Source organism: Rhinopithecus bieti, unplaced genomic scaffold, assembly GCF_001698545.2.
Source record: "Rhinopithecus bieti isolate Rb0 unplaced genomic scaffold, ASM169854v2 scaffold_314, whole genome shotgun sequence".
NCBI classification, from domain to species: domain Eukaryota; kingdom Metazoa; phylum Chordata; class Mammalia; order Primates; family Cercopithecidae; genus Rhinopithecus; species Rhinopithecus bieti.
In genome coordinates, this window is record NW_016803040.1 from 638638 (window position 1) to 657117 (window position 18480).

Here is an 18480-nt window from a genome sequence, read left to right on the forward strand (position 1 = left end):
AAAAAAAAAAAAAAAAAAAAAAAGATACGGAGTCTCACTCTGTCACCCGGGCTGGAGTGCAGTATCACTATCTCGGCTCACAGCAACCTCCACCTCACAGGTTCAAGCGATTCTCCTGCCTCAACCTCCCGAGTAACTGGGACTACAGGCATGCACCACCACACTTGGCTAATTTTTGTATTTTTAGTAGAGTCAGGGTTTCTCCACGTTAGCCAGGCTGATCTCGAACTCCTGACCTCAGGTGATGCACTCACCTCGGCCTCCCAAAGTACTGGGATTATAGGCACGAGTCACCCTGCCCAGCCTATTTTTATTTTTGTATAGACGGGGTCTCGCTATGTTGCCTAGACTGGTTTCAAACTCCTGGGCTCAAGCAATCCTTCCACCTTGGGCCCCTAAACTGCTGGGTTTACAGGCGTGAGCCACCGGGTGGAACCCAGCTTGCTGGCTATTTTGATTTGACTTGTAGGGGACAAAGCCTGACACTGGCCGGGTGCAGTGGTTCATGGCTGTAATCCCAACATTTTGAGAGGCTGAGGCAGGCAGATTGCTTAAGCCCAGGAGTTCGAGACCAGCCTAACCTGGTCAACATAGTGAGACCCTGTCTCTACCAAAAATAACTTAACAACAACAACAAAAACAAATGACCTCCTTGACTTTGTCACAGTGTTTTAATTTTCATTTACATCACCCTTCTCTATGTGACACTGTGGGTGTGGCATCTGTGCTGCTCAGGACATAGTGAGGTGTCTGGTGTCAGGGTGAGCAAAGACCAGGGCAGGCAGAGAGACCTCAGATTCTGGCTTCACTGCTTAGTGTCAGCTGATTGGCTTGAGGCAGAACCAGACCTCCAGGAAGTCCTTTCCCTTTTCTGGTATTCCTCACGGAGACAGTAAGAGCTACCCTGCAGGGTGGTTTTAAAGGTAACAATAGGCTCACCTGTAATCCCAAAGGTGGGAGGAACACCTGAGGTAAAGTGTTCGAGACCAGCCTGGCCAATGTAGCAAAACCCCTCCTCCACTAAAAATATAAAAATTACTGGGGCATGGTGGCACATCCCTGTAATCCCGGCTACTCGGGAGGCTGAGGCAGGAGAATCACTTGAACCCGGGAGGCGGAGGTTACAGTGAGCCAAGATCATGCCATCGCACTCCAGCCTGCACAACAGAGCAAGATTTCATCTCGAAAAGGTAACAATAATGAATAAATGAATATGTAACACCTAGTAAAGTAGGCTCTCAATAAATGGTAGCAATAATAATTATTGTTGATTTTGTAAAAAGAGTTAATACACTTTAAATGCTTGGAATAGTATACTCAGTAGGTGTTCATTGTTATTAAATACTGTTATCAAAGGGAATCCAGATGCCTTATCAATTTGGGATCTTCAGGCTTTATCCCAGTAATGCTATGGATTTGGCTAATGTGTTTGATTAAGGCAGAAAGGCTGGTATCTTCAGAAAAATTTTGACATGATTTAGCAGGTTAAATTCAGCCTATGAAGGGAAGTAAAATTATAAGATCTGTGTCTTAGAAAGAGCAAGACTGTGGTTTAGAGAATGAATTGGAGGAAGAAAGGAACATTAGTGGGAAGATAAACTTGGAAGCCACAGCACCACCACAGCAGGATTCTAGATTTAAACTAAAGCAGAGGCTATAGTTAGAGGCCATAGGAAGAGGACTGATCAAAGATTGGCTTTGGAGATAGAAGCTACTCTACTTGTGGCAGATGAAGACGAAGGAGTCACAGATGATCCTGAGATTTCTGTCTTGGGGCAACCGGGTGGATATTGATTTCATTTTCTGAGAGGAGGAGCAGTTTTGGAAAATAACATGATTCGTTAAGAATTTATTTTAAATTGGAACCTTGCGTAGTCAGTTTATTCAACCAGAAACAAAGACATTTCTTTACTCTTAGCTATTTTTGTCATGTATTTTAAAACTATCCCATAATTTAACCAGCATATATCACTAAGAATAAATGCATAGGTAGAAAATAACCACAATCAGTCTTTTGTCATGAAACCAAAATATAAAGTGGCTGGGGCCACAGTTATGTAACACTTAGAAATCATGACTAACAAAATAGAATACTGACATATGATTCTAAGATTTACAATTATAGATTAATTAAACTGCACCAGATTCAGATAAATGAAAGTAATGTCTGATTCTCCATCTTCATTTATTTAAATGTATTTCAGGCTGGGCTTGGTGGCTCATGCCTGTAATCCCAGCACTCTGAGAGGCTGAGGCAGGCAGATCACCTGAGGTCAGGAGTTCAAGACCAGCCTAGCCAACATGGTGAAACCCTACCTCTACTAAAAATACAAAAACTGACTGGGTGTGGTGGTGCATACCTTTAATCCTAGCTACTTGGGAGACTGAGGCACAAGAATCGCTTGAACCCAGGAGGCGGAGGTTGCAGTGAGCCAAGATCACACCATTGCACTCCAGTCTTTCAACACTCCGTCTGAAAAAAGTCATAATAATAATAAACAAATGTATTTCAGAGAAGCAATAACAAACTATGTTAAGGAAAAGAGCACCCTAAAAGAAAAAGGAAGAGCAAAAAAAGTAAGCTGTAACAATATTTTTGTAAGTGATAATTGGGAAAAATACTTAAAAGCCTACTATTTTACCAATAAAATAGAATAGTGATATACAATTAATTTATAAAACAAGTGATGCAATGTGGGCCAATCGTATGTACAAAGTAAATACTCATCAGAAAAGAATATGACTAGGAGCTACTTTTTATGGTGCTGTTTTCAGTCATTTTCACATTTTCAGTAGAATTTTACAAGTCCCTTTTCAGTAATAGAAGTGATACTCTAACATAAAGCCATAAATGCACTCCCAACATTGAATTCTAATTATCTGCTTCTGTGTTTTCCCTCCCTGCACTGTGAGCTATAGGACATAGAGAAGACCATGTTCTACTCAACCTCATATCTCAGTTGCTAAGCACTGTGCCTGACCGAGGGGACACTTGATGAATGTTTAATAAAGTAACAAAGGACCCAAAATATTAAGTTATTTCCATCTTCCTTGACAAAACAACCTTATGGCCGGGCACAGTGGCTCACGCCTGTAATCCCAGCACTTTGGGAGGCTGAGGCGTGTGAATCACTTGAGACCAGGAGTTCAAGACCAGCCTGGCCAACATGGTGAACCCCCAACTCTACTTAAAAAAAAAATAAGTAGCCAGGTGTAGTGGCACATGCCTATAATAACAGCTACTCAGGAGGCTGAGGCAGGAGAATTGCTTAAGCCTGGGAGGCAGAGGTTGCAATGAGTCGAGATCACACCACTGCACTCTAGTCTGGGAGACAGAGTGAGACTCTGTCTCAAAAAAAAAAAAAAAAAACTGAGCATAGTGGCTCAGGTCTGTAATCCCAGCACTTTGGGAGGCTGAAGCGGGCAGATCACTTGAGCCCAGGAGTTTGAAGCCAGCCTGGGCAACACGGCGAAACCCCATCTCTACCAAAAATACAAAAAACTAGCAGGGCGTGGTGGCTCACTCCTGTGGTCCCAGCTGCTGGAGGTAGGTGGGGGACTGAGGTGTGAGGATCACTTGAGCCCGGAGGTGGAGGTTGCAGTGAGCTGAGATCACACCAGCGCACTCCAGCATAGGTGACAGAGAAATACTCTGTCTCAAAAAAACAAAAAGAAAAAAGGAGAGAGAACCGGAATTAGAAAACTAAACTGTGGTTTAAAGGTAAGGGACATTGCTAAATAATGTAAGACCCAATTCTTGTAGGGTATTAAATTATTCTCCGTAAAAGAGCTTACAGCCTTAGAGAAAAAAATTCATTAACTATTGCTCTGGAACTATGAGTCCGGTACCCAGGAAGCCTGGTCTTTAGTCCAAGCTCAGTAGTTAACCTGTGTGATTGAGGCAGCTGCTCAATCTCCCCGAGCTTCAACTTGACCTAACGATGATTTCTGTCATCTCCCTTCCACTTGCGCAGTCTCTTCCTGCAGTGATGGTGTCATACCAGCCCATGGAACAGTTCCCATCAAATAAGGTACTTGTCAGTATTTACATTTTTTTCTAGTGGTTACTCATTTAAAGAACTATTTTGCATTACTAAAGCATGGATGCATGTATACCAATCCCTGGAATAAAATGAGCATTTACTAAGTGCCAAGCAGTCTGCTTAGCACTTTGCATGTTTAAACTTCACAAGTAGAAGTGGGCCAGAGGGGTTGAGTATCTTTCCCAAAGTCACACAGCTTGTGGATTATTAATTTGGGACTCTGAACTCCAGCTTTTCTGCCTGCAAAGGCCATGTTCTGAACCACTAAGCTACACTGGAACAGAAAACAGAACTTGCATAAAACATAAGAATTCTAAGAATTTTGTGGAACCGTTTAAGAAATCCTGACAGAATGGGATCTTTTATAGATTCACATTTCTCATTCCATCCATCCTGAATAGTGAAATCACTGATTTGGCTCTTCTCAATCTGTAACATCCCAAATCCCAACAACTATTGCCTTGTTCATCAGCACAAAGTTTGCATCTACTTAGTGCAAAATTTAGTTCTGTTACTAAATCGAATTCATGAGAAGTTTTCATCGAGAATCTCAAAGTTCCTAATATGCTATCAGAGAAGATTTTGTACCCTAATAGAAACAAATTTTTCATTATTCATATGTGCTTGAAAATACTAAATGTGAGTGCTTTGAAGAGGACTTATCAAAAATATGTGGACTGTTTAAGTCAGACAAGCAAAGCAAAAACATAGTTTTGTTATTTGCCAAATTTGGCCCATTCCTTTAAGGCAGCCCAGGAATAGATTTAAGCACATACACACACCAGCCAACTGAAATTAATGTATATATGTATATATTTAATGGGCTGATTTCTGGCCCACTTATAGGATTCCCAAGAAGATAAGAAAAATAATTGTGTTCCTTAAGATAGAAAATGTGGATAAAATGATAATGGCTTGCATAAAGAAAAGTTTAAATTTCTCTGTGGCTATAACTACTAACGAGCTGCTAATATTAAAGGATATCTGTGTGTGAAAGCATATTCACAGGGTAAAACATTATATGTGCGTAAGTTGTCACTACTGTTTAAGAAAAAGCCAAGTTTGGTGGGTAAAAAAAAAGAGATGGCTCACTGAGCTTTGAAACATGAAATAGGGCCAGAATAGCACTAGTAGCCAGAATAGCAATAGTAGCTGTCTACATAGAGCATAATAAGTTCTTGGAAGCCAGGAAATCAACTTTATTTTAAGTTTAAAGAGGATAAGTGGAATTATCATTTGCATTATTACAGCTCCTCTGTTCTCTGGTCTTGGGATGATTACAGAGATTGTTCTTTTATTCTCACAGTGCACAGACCAGCTGAAATCTACAGGACTAGAAAGATTTGCAATTCATTTATAGAATTGCTAGAACTAAATAATGGCAGATTTTCAAAGATATGTAATAGACTACTATGAATTATAAAATATTAAGGCTATCAGTTGGGTGCTGCCTTGATTGTACTACATTTCAATGGTAATGACTGTACTAAAATTCATGGGGAAATACAAGATGACATTATTGATGGCCATAGACAAGAGGATGAAAACAATGCACAATGTATGGAATTAATTTTAAGCCACACACTGAGTAGACAGTGATGTAAAGTAAAATGATATTTTTCAAGGAAAGACAATTATGTCACATTATAACCCAGTTTACATAAATAGCATACCATTAAAAAAACTAAGTCTTCAGAGCATGTAATTCAGGACTGTTTTGAAATCTCCTACTCTTGTTGGTTAGTTACTTTGTACTGTAAGGGAGGGAAAATGGCTTCTTCCATACTTCTAGGTTCTTTGGCTGGGATACAAATTAAATTGACACAAAACAGATTAATAGAAGAAAAAACATTTTTGTCCAGGCTCAGTGCTCATGCCTGTGATCCCAGCACTTTGGGAAGCTGAGGATCAAGGGAGGATCAAGGGAGGATCACTTGATCCCACGAGTTCAAGACCAGCCTGGGCAACATAATGAGACCAAATCTCAATTAAAAAAAAGAAAAGGAAAAAACATTTTTAATTATATGCACACACACTGGAATCCCACAAAACGTGAGACTCAAAGAAAGGCCAGATGATGGAAGCTCATCCTGAGCTACAGGAAGGAATAGGGACTTGGGGCTTACAGAGAACTAGTGACAAGTTATAGAAGGGTGATGAGAGGAAATGTATGGTGAATAAAGGTTGTCTTGTTATGTAAATGAAAAGTCTCCCAGGTAATAAAAGTTGTCGGAGAGCAGGACTCTTCCTGATACATATACTTTGACTAATGTAGATTTCTTTTATAAATATAAATTTATTTTACAAAAGGACAGCTTTTCAGAGATACCCCTGTGTCTGCGGTTGCTCAGAATAATCAGCTTGAAATACGCCAAATAACTATATTTTGGGGTGGCATATTTTTTATTTTTGAGATGGAGTCCCGCTGTCGCCTTGGCTGAGGTGCAATGGTGCAATCTCAGCTCACTGCAACCTGCGCCTCCTGGGTTGAAGCGATTCTCCTGCCTCAGCCTCCCAAGGAGCTGGGATTACGGGAACCTGGGGGTGGCATATTCTGATCTTCTGTAGTCATGCATTGGGATCTTCTGTAATCATGCATTTTCTCTCTCTCTCTCTTTTTTTTCTGATTCATTATTTCCTTTTCGTATTTGTAGGGAAAGTGATATTCCCCTCCCCGAAATCATATTATTCCAGACAAAAGAAAACAAATGCCTACGCTTATCTAATCCATCAGAAGACCATCTCCTCACCCCCCTCCCCCCGTTTTTTTTATTTTTTAAAGATGGAGTCTTGCTCTTGTCGCCCTGACTGGAGTGCAATGGGGTGATTTCAGCTCACTGTAACCTCCGCCTCCCGAGTAGCTGGGATTACAGGCGCCCGCCACCATGCCCAACTAATTTTTGTATTTTTAGTAGAGACAGGGTTTCACCATGTTGGCCAGCTGGTCTCGAACTCCTCACCTCAGGTGATCCACCTGCCTCGGCCTCCCAAAGTGCTGGGATTATAGGCATGAGCCAAGGTGCCAGGCTAACCGTCTCCCTTTTAAGCACACTGTCCCCTTGAGTTACCTGCTGGTTTCAAGTGGAACACTAGGGGAGGGAGCAGAAAGTTCTTATCTTGCTCTGCCACATACTGGATCTAGCTGAGGCCAGGGCTCAGGCCTGTGGTTTCCTGTAGTGTGGACTGAGCTATTTTTCCATCAAGAAGGCAGTGGAGAGATGAAGTGAAAGGATTTAAAAGCGGTTTGTGGCCTGGCGCGGTGGCTCACCCCTATAATCCCAGCACTTTGGGAGGCCGAGGTGGGTAGATCACCTGAGGTCAGGAGTTCAAGACAAGACTGGCCAACATGGCGAAACCTCGTCTCTACTAAAAAGACAAAAATCAGCCCAGTTTGGTGACGGGTGCCTGTAGTCCCAGCTTCTTGGAGCCTAAAGCAGAATTGCTTGAACCTGGGAGGCAGAGGTTGCAATGAGCTGAGACCACGCCACTGCACTCCAGCCTGGGCAACAAGACTGAAACTCCATCTCAAAAAAATAAATAAATAAAAATTGGCCGGGCGCGGTGGCTCAAGCCTGTAATCCCAGCACTTTGGGAGGCTGAGACGGGCGGATCATGAGGTCAGGAGATCGAGACCATCCTGGCTAACACGGTGAAACCCCGTCTCTACTAAAAATACAAAAAACTAGCCGGGCGAGGTGGTGGGCGCCTGTAGTCCCAGCTACTCAGGAGGCTGAGGCAGGAGAATGGCGTGAACCCGGGAGGCGGAGCTTGCAGTGAGCTGAGATCCAGCCACCGCACTCCAGCCTGGGTGACAGAGCAAGACTCCGTCTCAAAAAAATAAATAAATAAATAAATAAAAATAAAAGTGGTTTGTAAACTGTAACACATTGCACAGAAACACAAGATTACTACTATGAAATATTAGTTAGAAAAGTAGAGTTCTTCTTACCATTTCCGTGTTTCTTCTCACTTCCTCCTTTCCTCTTCTGACCACCTCCTCAGCCGTGAATGCACCACACCAGCAAGAACAATAAGAGCCGAGGTTCTGAATTGTTTAATCAAAAGAAGAGTCAAAATAAGCTACACCCAGATTACTGAGAAAGGTGAAATGAAAACAAGCTCAAAACCAAATTCCAGGAAGATGCTGTCTTTGTATTGACTTACCATTTCATGTTTTCATACATGTCAAAGTCTTGAAGATTCGGTCATTAGTCTTCTGCTTCCTAAAGCAAGAAAGTAAATGCTGACTTGTGTTATTTGCCCCAGATGCCACCGGAAATATCATCTTCTCCCCAGACGCTGGTTTGCAAGCATAGCAGCACCCAAAGGCTGACCTATTTCCCCTATAGCCCAAGCTCAGAGAGATCTCCCGTCTGGCCACAATGATCTACAGGAGAGGAAGAAAGCTATCTAGGGATGAGATCTAGAATCAACTGAGAGAGAAGCTTAAACATCACCAGTTACTTTAATGAGTAAGTACTTTTCAGTTTTTCCATTTTATTTGAAACATTAAGTTGGCATTTCTGACCAGCCTTTCTTGAGACTGTCATTTTGGGGGCACTTACTGTAGAGAGGAATCAGTACCCTAGCCTCCTCCAGCCCACCCCATGTAACATTAAAGAGACAACTGATGCTTGGCAATAACAAAAATATTAGTGATTGATAAAATAGTAAATTTATTAAAATGGACAGTGAAAGGAAGCAGCCAATTTAGCTGTGAACTACAGAAGGGACATGAGGCATTTGTTGTCTGCAATCTTGTATGTTGTGGTTGACCACAAAGGCTTGGCATCAGATTTTACTTCCAGCACTGCTTCTTATGAAATGGATGACCTTGGGCAGATTACTCGATCCTTTAGCCTTAATTTTTAAATGTATAAAATGGAGAAAATTAGAGTATGTAGTCCAGGTGCAGTGGCCCACACCTGTCATCCAGGCACTTTGGAAGGCTGAGGCAGGTGGATTATTTGAGTCTAAGTTCAAGACCAGCCTGGACAATATGATGAAACCCCGTCTCTAAAAAAACCTATAAAAATTAGCCAGGCATGGTGGCACAGGCCTGTAGTCCCAGCTACTAGGGAGGTTGAAGTGGGAGGATTGATTTAGCCTGCAGAGTTGCTGCAGTGAGCCATGATCTCACCACTGAATTCCAACCTGGGCAACAGAGCGAGATGAAAGAAAGAAAGAAAAGAAGAAAAGAAAAGAAAGAATTTGTTAGGGTTTGTGTGTGTGTGTGTGTGTGTGTGTGTGTGTGTGTGTGTGTATGTATGTGACGGAGTCTCACTCTGTTGCTCAGGCTGGAGTGCAGTGGCGCTATCTCAGCTCACCGCAACCTCCGCCTCCCAAGTTCAAGCGATTCTTGTGCCTCAGCCTCCCAAGTAGCTGGGATTACAGGCACACGACACCACACCCAGCTAATTTTTATATTTTTAGTAGAGACAGGGTTTCACCATGTTGGCCAGGCTGGTCTTGAACTCCAGACCTCAGGTGATCTGACCCCCTTGGCCTCCCAAAGTGTTGGGATTACAGGCATGAGCCACCGCAGCCTTCTTAGAGTTCTTAAGAAGAATAAAGAGATAAACTGCTAAAATATGTAAACACATTTTGGAGGGTATACTAAATAATGCCACTAAATAATTAATATTGCTAAATAATAAGTTAAATGCTTCATTTAACTGGAAATCTCCCTTAACCACTAAGCCCAATTTCCAGATATGTTAAGGTAGCTCCGAATAACAATAGCAGTGAACACTTGTAGAGTTTACACAGCACTTCATTTGATTTCCACAATTAACTCTAAGGTAGGCAGTGCAGAGCTGTTGACTTATTTTTGTAGCTGGAGAAGAGAGAAGCGGGAGCTCGGCTGGACACAGCAGCAGGGAGAAAAGCCCCTAGGTGCGTGTTGGCACTGAAGTGGGGAAAACCATGGCCTGGGGAAAGGCCTAATATGAGAAGTTAATCGGTGTGCCTGGGAAATAGGACATTCATTTCACTAGCACAGATTCTTGGTCCTCAGCTTTCTTAGTCCCTGGACCTTGCTTGTCCTTTCTTCCACTCCAAGCCGTGGAGCTTGAAACTGGCAAGTCCTCAGTTGCACTGCCAACAGGCAAAGCAGTGGGAACTCAAGTTTCCAGAATCCTCTACAACATAGTGTGAGTAAAAGCCAAGGCAGAGACGGTGTCTTGCTCTGTTATCCAGGCTGGAGTGCAGTGGTGTCATCACAACTCACTGCAGCCACAAACACCTGGGCTCAAGGTAGCCTTCCACCTCAGCCTCCTCCTGAGTAGCTGGGACTACAGGCATGTGCCACCACATCATGTTAATTTTAATTTTAATTGTTTTGTTTTGTTTTGTTTTGTAGAGACAGGGATGTAGCTTTGTTGCCCAGGCTTGGCCTGAACTCCTGGGCTCAAGCAATCCTTCCTCCGTGGCCTTCCCAAAGTGTTGGGATTTCAGGTGTGAGCCACTCTACCTGGCTGAGACCTGCTCTTATAGTCTCATTTTTAAATTCAAAAAATGTTTTCCATAGGTTGACTATCTATGGAAAAAGGTAGCTCAGGCCTGTAATCGCAGCACTTTGGGAGGCCTAGGTGGGTGGATCACCTGAGGTCAGGAGTTCGAGACCAGCCTGGCCAATATGGTGAAACTCCATCTCTACTAAAAATAGAACAATTATCTGGGCATGGTGGCAAATGCCTGTGATCCCAGCTATTCCGGAGACTGAGGTAGGAGAATCACTCCGTGGGACAGGGGATGCAGTGAGCCAAGATCACGTCACTGTACTCTAGCCTGGGCAACAGAGTGAGACTCTATCTCAAAAAACAAAAGAAAAAAATTTCTTTTCCATAGAAACACTATTACACGTAGAATTTAAATACTACAAAATGGTAACGATAATGATAGCAACAATAATAAAACAATATCCATTTTTAAAACTCTTTTGTGTAATCCCTTCAGAGGAGCATAGGTACTATTTCCCCTATTTAATAAGTGAAAAACTAAGCAGCACAAAGATGAAGTAAGCATTAGAGGTGGAAGAAATCCAGGCCTGCTGACTCAGCCCCGGGTTCTTGTTACTGAGTAAATGGACTTTTGTAGCTAGTCCTGGAGCAGAATTGTCACAATCCAACCTGTTCAGCAGTTGAAAGCACTCGTCATTATTAGCTCTCCAATCGCCCTTGTTTTTTATCCATGGAACTTTTAATTCAGCCACTGGTTAGAATCTAGAGTAGTCAGCATAAGCCTAAACATTTGAAATACAAATATAGCTTTAGTGTAGCACTGGGTTTTCCATTGGCTTTTAAGAAGACTAGCTAACAGAGTGATGAAAATTGAACTAAGTTATTTCACACCTGCTTTGTTTTCTCACAGAAAATTTTAAAGCTGTGCACAAAACATTATTTTGTTTTTCAACAGAGAATAACAAGGAAAGCTACATGCAAATATTTCTACCTAGATAAGATGATTTTCTTTTCTCTTAATTTAAACAAATATTTATAGCTGAGATTAAAAACTCAGGCTTTGGCCGGGTGCGGTGGCTCAAGCCTGTAATCCCAGCACTTTGGGAGGCCGAGACGGGCGGATCACGAGGTCAGGAGATCGAGACCATCCTGGCTAACACGGTGAAACCCCGTCTCTACTAAAAAATACAAAAAACTAGCCGGGCGAGGTGGCGGGCGCCTGTAGTCCCAGCTACTCGGAGGCTGAGGCAGGAGAATGGCATAAACCCGGGAGGCGGAGCTTGCAGTGAGCTGAGAACCGGCCACTGCACTCCAGCCCGGGCGACAGAGCGAGACTCCGTCTCAAGAAAAATAAATAAATAAAAAATAAAAAATAAAAAATAAAAACTCAGGCTTTGGAGCCATACTTACTCCCAAAGAAACAAAAGGAAACCTTAAGCTTATCTAATTATTCAGAAGATTCACTGTCATTAATGATGTGGTGGCATGAGCCTAAAGTCTCAACTACCCAGGAGGCTGAGGTTGGAGGACTGATTGATTGAGCCTGGGACGTTGAAGCTGCAGTAGCGGTGATCATGCCACTGTACTCCCGGGTGACCAAGTGAGACCCTGCCTCAAAAAAAAAAAAAAAAAAAAAAGAACAAGAAGAAGACGATACATTGTCAAAAGCATAGTTCTGCCATTTACTAGCTGGGCAACCTTGGGCAATTTATTGATTTATTTTTAATTTATTTTTTGAGACAGAGTCTCCTTCTGTTGTCCAAGCCGGAGTGCAGTGGCACGATCTTGGCTCACTGCAACCTCTGCCTCCTGGGTTCAAGCAACTCTCTTGCCTCAGCCTCCTGAGTAGCTGGGAATACAGGTGTGTGCCACGACACTGGGCTAATTTTTGTATTTTTAGTAGAGACCGGGTTTCACCATGTTAGTCAGGCTGGTCTCAAACTCCTGACCTCAGGTGATCCACCCACCTCGGCCTCCCAAAGCGCTGGAAGTACAGGCGTGAGCCACCATGCCCAGCCAACCTTAGGCAATTTATGTAACCTCTCCATGCCTTAGTTTACTCATCTATAAAATAGAGATAATAATGGTTCCTCCCTCACCGGGTTGTGAGAATGGAGTAGGCCTGGCACAAAGTGAGTGCTCAGTGAGTTCCGATGATTATTAGGCACAAGCACTGGGCCCTGAGGGGTACAAAGATGGGTAAGACCCACTTCTGCCATCTGGAACTAGCATAGAGTGGGATAGAATGGCACATGGGCAGTTAATTATAGAACAAAACAGAACCAAAGTTTAAGTAGAGGCATCCCTCAGAGGAAGGAGAGAGTTTTCTACTTGGGAGAGTAGGGAAGGCTCTCTGACAAAATTGTCTTTTAACTTGAGTCTTACTGAAAGAACGGAATTTTAGTAAGAGGAAAGGGTTGGGGAACATTCAAAGGTGAGTGATAGAAACAAACATAAAGACATGAGAAAAAGGCCTCTGGGCTTACACAAACCCTATCATTTCCCGCAGTCTTTCAGAAGATCCCAAGAAGAAAGGGTCATATCCCAAAATATAAAAAGTTTACAGAATGCAAAATGTTGGAATTAGGCTAATATATTAAATGAATTTGAAATTTTAAAACTTAGATGATAAAGTTTTATGTAAGAAAACATATAAAACTAAAACTATACCATTTAAAAAATAATGTTTTAATCAAAGACAAACTTTTAAGGACTAAGAAAATTGGGGAACGTAAAATATTTAACCATAAAGCCAAAAATAAATGTGACATTGATCACTGTGCTCAGCTTCCCAAAATATATTGCAACATTCCCCTCCTCCCTAAACTATATCTTCAAAATATATATATTGTTTCCAATATTCATTAGACATCAAAATTCTTTTTTTTTTTTGAGAAAGGGATATCACCATGTTGCCCAGGTTGGTCTTGAATTCCTGGGCCAAGTGATCCTCCCGCCTCAGTTTCCCAGAGTGCTGGAATTACAGGTGGTGAGCCACCACGCCCGGCCAACATAAAAAATTTTAAATGATTGCCTGGATACAGATCAGCTTAAGGATTTCTTCACAATTAAAAGAAAACCAGTCATCAAAAATAAAAATGACTTTATCCACACATTTCAGAAGTAAAGTTTATTTCCACCCAATTATGTACTCCCAGCCAGTGCTTCAAGCAAAATTATATATTCAGCAGCTCTCTGAAATTGCATGCTGAGCATGTGCTGCCATCATTCCCATTGTTGGTCAATGCAATATTTACCTTTAGGGAGACTGTTCAAAGGTCACGAGACAATTATTTCAAGAATTCAGCCATAGTTTGATGGGAAGATAAATGAGTGTCTAGAGAACTGGGAGACTAGGCGAAGTGGCTTATGGCTGTAATCCCAGCACTTTGGGAGGCCAAGGCAGGAGGATTACTTGAAACCAGGAGTTCAAGACCAGACTGGGCCACAAAGCAAGACCCTGTCTCCACAAAAAAATAAAAAAATAAATTAGCCGGGCACGGGATGCACACTTGTGGTCCCAACTACTCAGCAGGCTGAGGCAGGAGGATCGCTTGAACCCGGGAGATAAAGGCTACAGTGAGCCGTGATCGCACCATGGCACTCCAGCCTGGGTGACAGAGTGAGACTCTGTCTCTTAAAAAAAATTTTTTTTTTTTTTAAAAAGAGAATTGGGGCCGGGCGCGGTGGCTCAAGCCTGCAATCCCAGCACTTTGGGAAGCCGAGACGGGCGGATCACGAGGTCAGGAGATCGAGACCATCCTTGCTAACATGGTGAAACCCCGTCTCTACTAAAAAATACAAAAAACTAGCCGGGCGAGGTGGCGGGCGCCTATAGTCCCAGCTACTCGGGAGGCTGAGGCAGGAGAATGGCGTAAACCTGGGAGGTGGAGCTTGCAGTGAGCTGAGATCCGGCCACTGCACTCCAGCCTGGGCGACAGAGCGAGACTCCATCTCAAAAAATAAAAGAGAATTGGGAAGTGATAGGGGCCTGCACAGACTGCTTTTCTTACCTCCTACCCCCCAACCCCAAAGAACTTTTTGTTCTCTCCACCTGAATATGTATGGAACTCAGGCGACAGGTCTGGGCTAGAGACAAAGATAATAGCTACATTCACTGAGTACTTAGAAATGTGGTGGTGTCATGCTAATAACTTTACATGTGCTCATTTAACCCCCACTTGTTAGGAAAACTGCAGTTATATTGTTCCCATTTTATTGATGAGGTTTTTTCAGGGCAGAGAGGTTGCTTAATAGGCCCAGGACTCAAGGGCTAGTAAGCAGTGGAGCAGGATCTAAACCCAAGGGGCCAACCCCAGAGGCCCTCCCTCTCAGCCAATGTGCTTTATTGCCCCAATAAAGCACAAATCTGCATACAAATAGGAATTGATAAGGGATGGTCCGTTGTTACCATCCAAACCAGGACTCTTAAGGGTTTGGGGTGCTACTAATCATTCTGGGAAAACAGGCGGAAACCAGAACTGTTTGGGGCAAATAGGAACATATGGTTACCTCACTTCCTGACACTCTGAAAATGAGGATAAGAATGTTGAAGGAGAGAAGAAAGGACTCCTTCAGTGGCCTTGAGAAAGACCGGGAAGGGAGGGAGAAATAAGAAAAAGAGAGAGAAGAGAGAGAAAGACCAACATTTGGGGAACCACAAGAGAAAGATAAACCCTCAAAAGGTACTAGGGAAGGACAAGATACAAGGGTGTCACAAATACGTGGACTTGAGGGCTGGGTTTCTCAGAGGAAGCAGTCAGTCGTGCCCCCACCCCTCATACTGTAAGAACCAAAAAGTGGCCACTGAAAGGAGCAACAAGGAAGTAATCGGTGATTTACTAACAAACATTCCTTTACTTTGATGCAGTCAGAGCCAAATTGAAGTAAACGGAGGAGTGAATGGGAGGTGGGGCCCAGACCTAGACCCAGTCAGTGCAAGCAAGTTTTGTTTTTAAATGTGGCCTTGGAGCGGAGGCAAAAGATAGGACTGTCCTGGAGGTGGAGTCAAAGATGTTTCCTTTCTTTTTCAAAGCAAGAAGCTAGAATGTGTTTAATGCTAAAAAGAAGGATCCAAGACAAGGAGGGTAAAGAAAATGCAGAATGCAAATTATCCCCTCACTGGGGGATATCCGGGAGAAAAGTCCCTGAGCTGCTGAGGAAGCTTTACGCCTAAGAAGGTACCTCTCTGCCTTTGCAGGAGAGTGGGAAGCGGGGTGAGGATTTGAAGGTTTGAGGAGGGAGTCCAGGCAGGGTCCTGTCTGCAGGCCTGTGTTTTCTCTGGAATCATTGTGGGAGGGCTTGCTGAGTCAAAGGATTAGAAGGGCCTACTGTCCGGCAGGCCTTGTGTTAGGCTCTTAATGTATGAGATCTCTTTTCATCTTCACTATTGTTCAACGAGGTAGGTAATATTATTCCCCTTTTATAGAAGAGGAAACTGGTTCAAAACTGTGGGCAACCGGCCCTGTCTGGCTTCTTTGCCTGGAGTTGAAAGCCAGATCACCACCTTCGGTATCTTTCATTTGTGTTAAAGGGGTAATAGGTAGGAAGTTAGCAAATATACTTTGAATAATGGACGCAAGACCATCATGTAGATGTTTACTATAGACTGTACTTGATTGAAATCTTACTTTTATGTCTATGAAGTGCTTTGATTATTTATTTTAGGGAGTATTTACAAAAGGCTATAAAACAAAAGCTTAAAAAAGTGAGCTCACTGGAATTAATGGTCCATGGTTTTATCTTTTGTTTTATAGAAGTTACCTGTATATGAGTTACTAAGAACCTCCACTTCATTCATAAAATGCCCTCTGCATTTCTTTCTGTAATTCATAGGAGTTATTTATATTAGACTATTATTATGGGAAAATATGATGCTTTAAGAATTTTAAACTTGGTAATTTTCAGACTCAAAGTGTTTGGGATTCTTCTTTGATAATTTATTTTAAAAGAATTACAAATTTCAGATTGTGGCCTGGTAGGGATGATATAAATACAAACTGAATATACCCACAGTGATTCTTGCCTCCACAAAGTAAACCTGTGATTACATGGAGCCCAGTTTGAAGATCTTTATTCTAGTTTCCATTTTTCACTTATCTTGCATGATTTTAGATGTGTTTAAGGACTACCTGGATAATGAACTTAGAAATACAGGCCTTATGGTGTGGTTTCATGATGCAGGGATTCATAGGGGAATCATGATCGATGTTGAAGGGTGTGAGCCAAATGTGCAGTAACAGCTGTCATAGCTGTAGATAGACACAGGTGCTCTCTACATTTTTACTGAATTAATTAATGGACTGCAGATCCGAGACCTACATAGAAAATGAGGTCAATATAGAAAGGGGATTCAAATCAGTTAACAATCTTTCCAGTGGTTATTTGGCAATTATTTTTCTTTTTCTTTCTTTCTTTTTTTTTCTTTTTCTGACACAGAGTCTCACACTGTCACCCAGGCTGGAGTGCAGTAGCACAATCTTGGCTCACTGCAACCTCCACCTCCCAGGTTCAAACGATTCTGCTGCCTCAGCCTCCCAAGTAGCTGGGATTATAGGCGCGTGCCACCACGCCTAGCTAATTTTTGTATTTTTGGTAGAGATGGGGTTTTGCCATGTTGGCCACGTTGGGGTCGAACTCCTGATCTCAAGTCATCCACCCATCTTGGCCTCCCAAAGTGCTGGGATTACAGAATTGAACCACTGCACCTGGCCTGGCAATTATTTTTCTATTGCATTACTTACCACAGCACAGCATGTCTCAGTACTTTTCTGTATGTTTCCTTTGCTCCTAAAGCCGCTTTTGAAAATAGGCCTGCATTGCTTCTTCCACTTCGGTGTTGTATGGGTCGATGGCTGTTCACTGACTGGCCTCAAATCAAAATATGAGTCTCTAGAGAATCCCCAGTCCACTTTTCCCAAAGAAAAGTTCGAATTGTTTGCTTTTCTTTTTTCTCTCAAAACTGTATATGGCATGTAATTTAATTTTTGGCAAGTTTAAATTCACTTAGAAAACTAAGCAAATGCCAAGACATAGATAAATTATACAGGTGAGCTCATTAAAAATAATCCCTTATCTGTACCATCCAGTCTACTAAAGTTTAACAGAATTTTGGAAAGTTCAAACTATTGGTTAGATCCCCCAAAATGCGGTTATAAGGAAATGAACCATTTATATTCCCAGTACAATATTGTATTAAGATAGTCATACAAGAAACTTATAATTACAAGTACTTCCCACAATGAATCAAAACATCTTGATTGTTAGTGACTCTCTGTGATTTAAAACTTCTCTGCAGGATCTCTAAAGCAACTGGCTTATTTCAATGTACCCCTCCTTGTAAATAAAGATCAATCAGAAAAGAAAAAAATCAACATAATTATTTCAAAACTTTAATGAAAGATAAATGCTATGTGTTTGGTTTGTGATCATTGTAAAGCAATAGTCAATGAGTTGTAATTCATAGCTTATGAAGCTGTTAAAAAATTAATTATCCCCAAACAGGGAAATATAAACAAGATGCCATAATTTATTGTGGCAGTAGACATTATTAATGCATATTTCTGTGACAGCGTTAGCCTCAGCCCAAAGTTTACTTTGAAAACAGAAAACAGGCCGTGCGCGGTGGCTCAAGCCTGTAATCCCCGCACTTTGGGAGGCCGAGACCGGCGGATCACGAGGTCAGGAGATCGAGACCATCCTGGCCAACATGGTGAAACCCCGTCTCTACTAAAAAATACAAAAACCTAGCCGGGCGAGGTGGCGGGCGCCTGTAGTCCCAGCTACTCGGGAGGCTGAGGCGGGAGAATGGCGTGAACCGGAAGGCGGAGCTTGCAATGAGCTGAGATCCGGCCACTGCACTCCAGCCTGGGCGACAGAGCGAGACTCCGTCTCAAAAAAAGAAAAAGGAAAACAGAAAACAACATGGAACTACTTATAACTATGATTTTTTTTTTTTTTTTTTTTTTTTTTTTTTT

At 42.3% G+C, this 18480-nt stretch overlaps 1 protein-coding gene and 1 pseudogene across 2 annotated transcripts in view; one reads left to right on the top strand and one right to left on the bottom strand.

Moving 5' to 3' along the window:
* Nucleotides 1–8295, bottom strand: part of LOC108537838 (interferon-induced transmembrane protein 3 pseudogene) — a 94630-nt pseudogene extending 86335 nt beyond the window's left edge.
* PCED1B (PC-esterase domain containing 1B) overlaps nt 1160–18480 on the top strand; it is a 28201-nt gene continuing 10880 nt past the window's right edge. The window contains exons 1-3 of one of the 2 annotated variants that reach the window (XM_017885426.1): nt 1160–1190; nt 3975–4031; nt 8046–8515. The gene's annotated coding sequence lies outside the window, so the exon portion shown is untranslated. Of the gene's footprint in view, nt 1191–3974; nt 4032–8045; nt 8516–14451; nt 15685–18480 lie in introns of those variants that run through there. The other variant, XM_017885503.1, reaches the window with a different exon arrangement.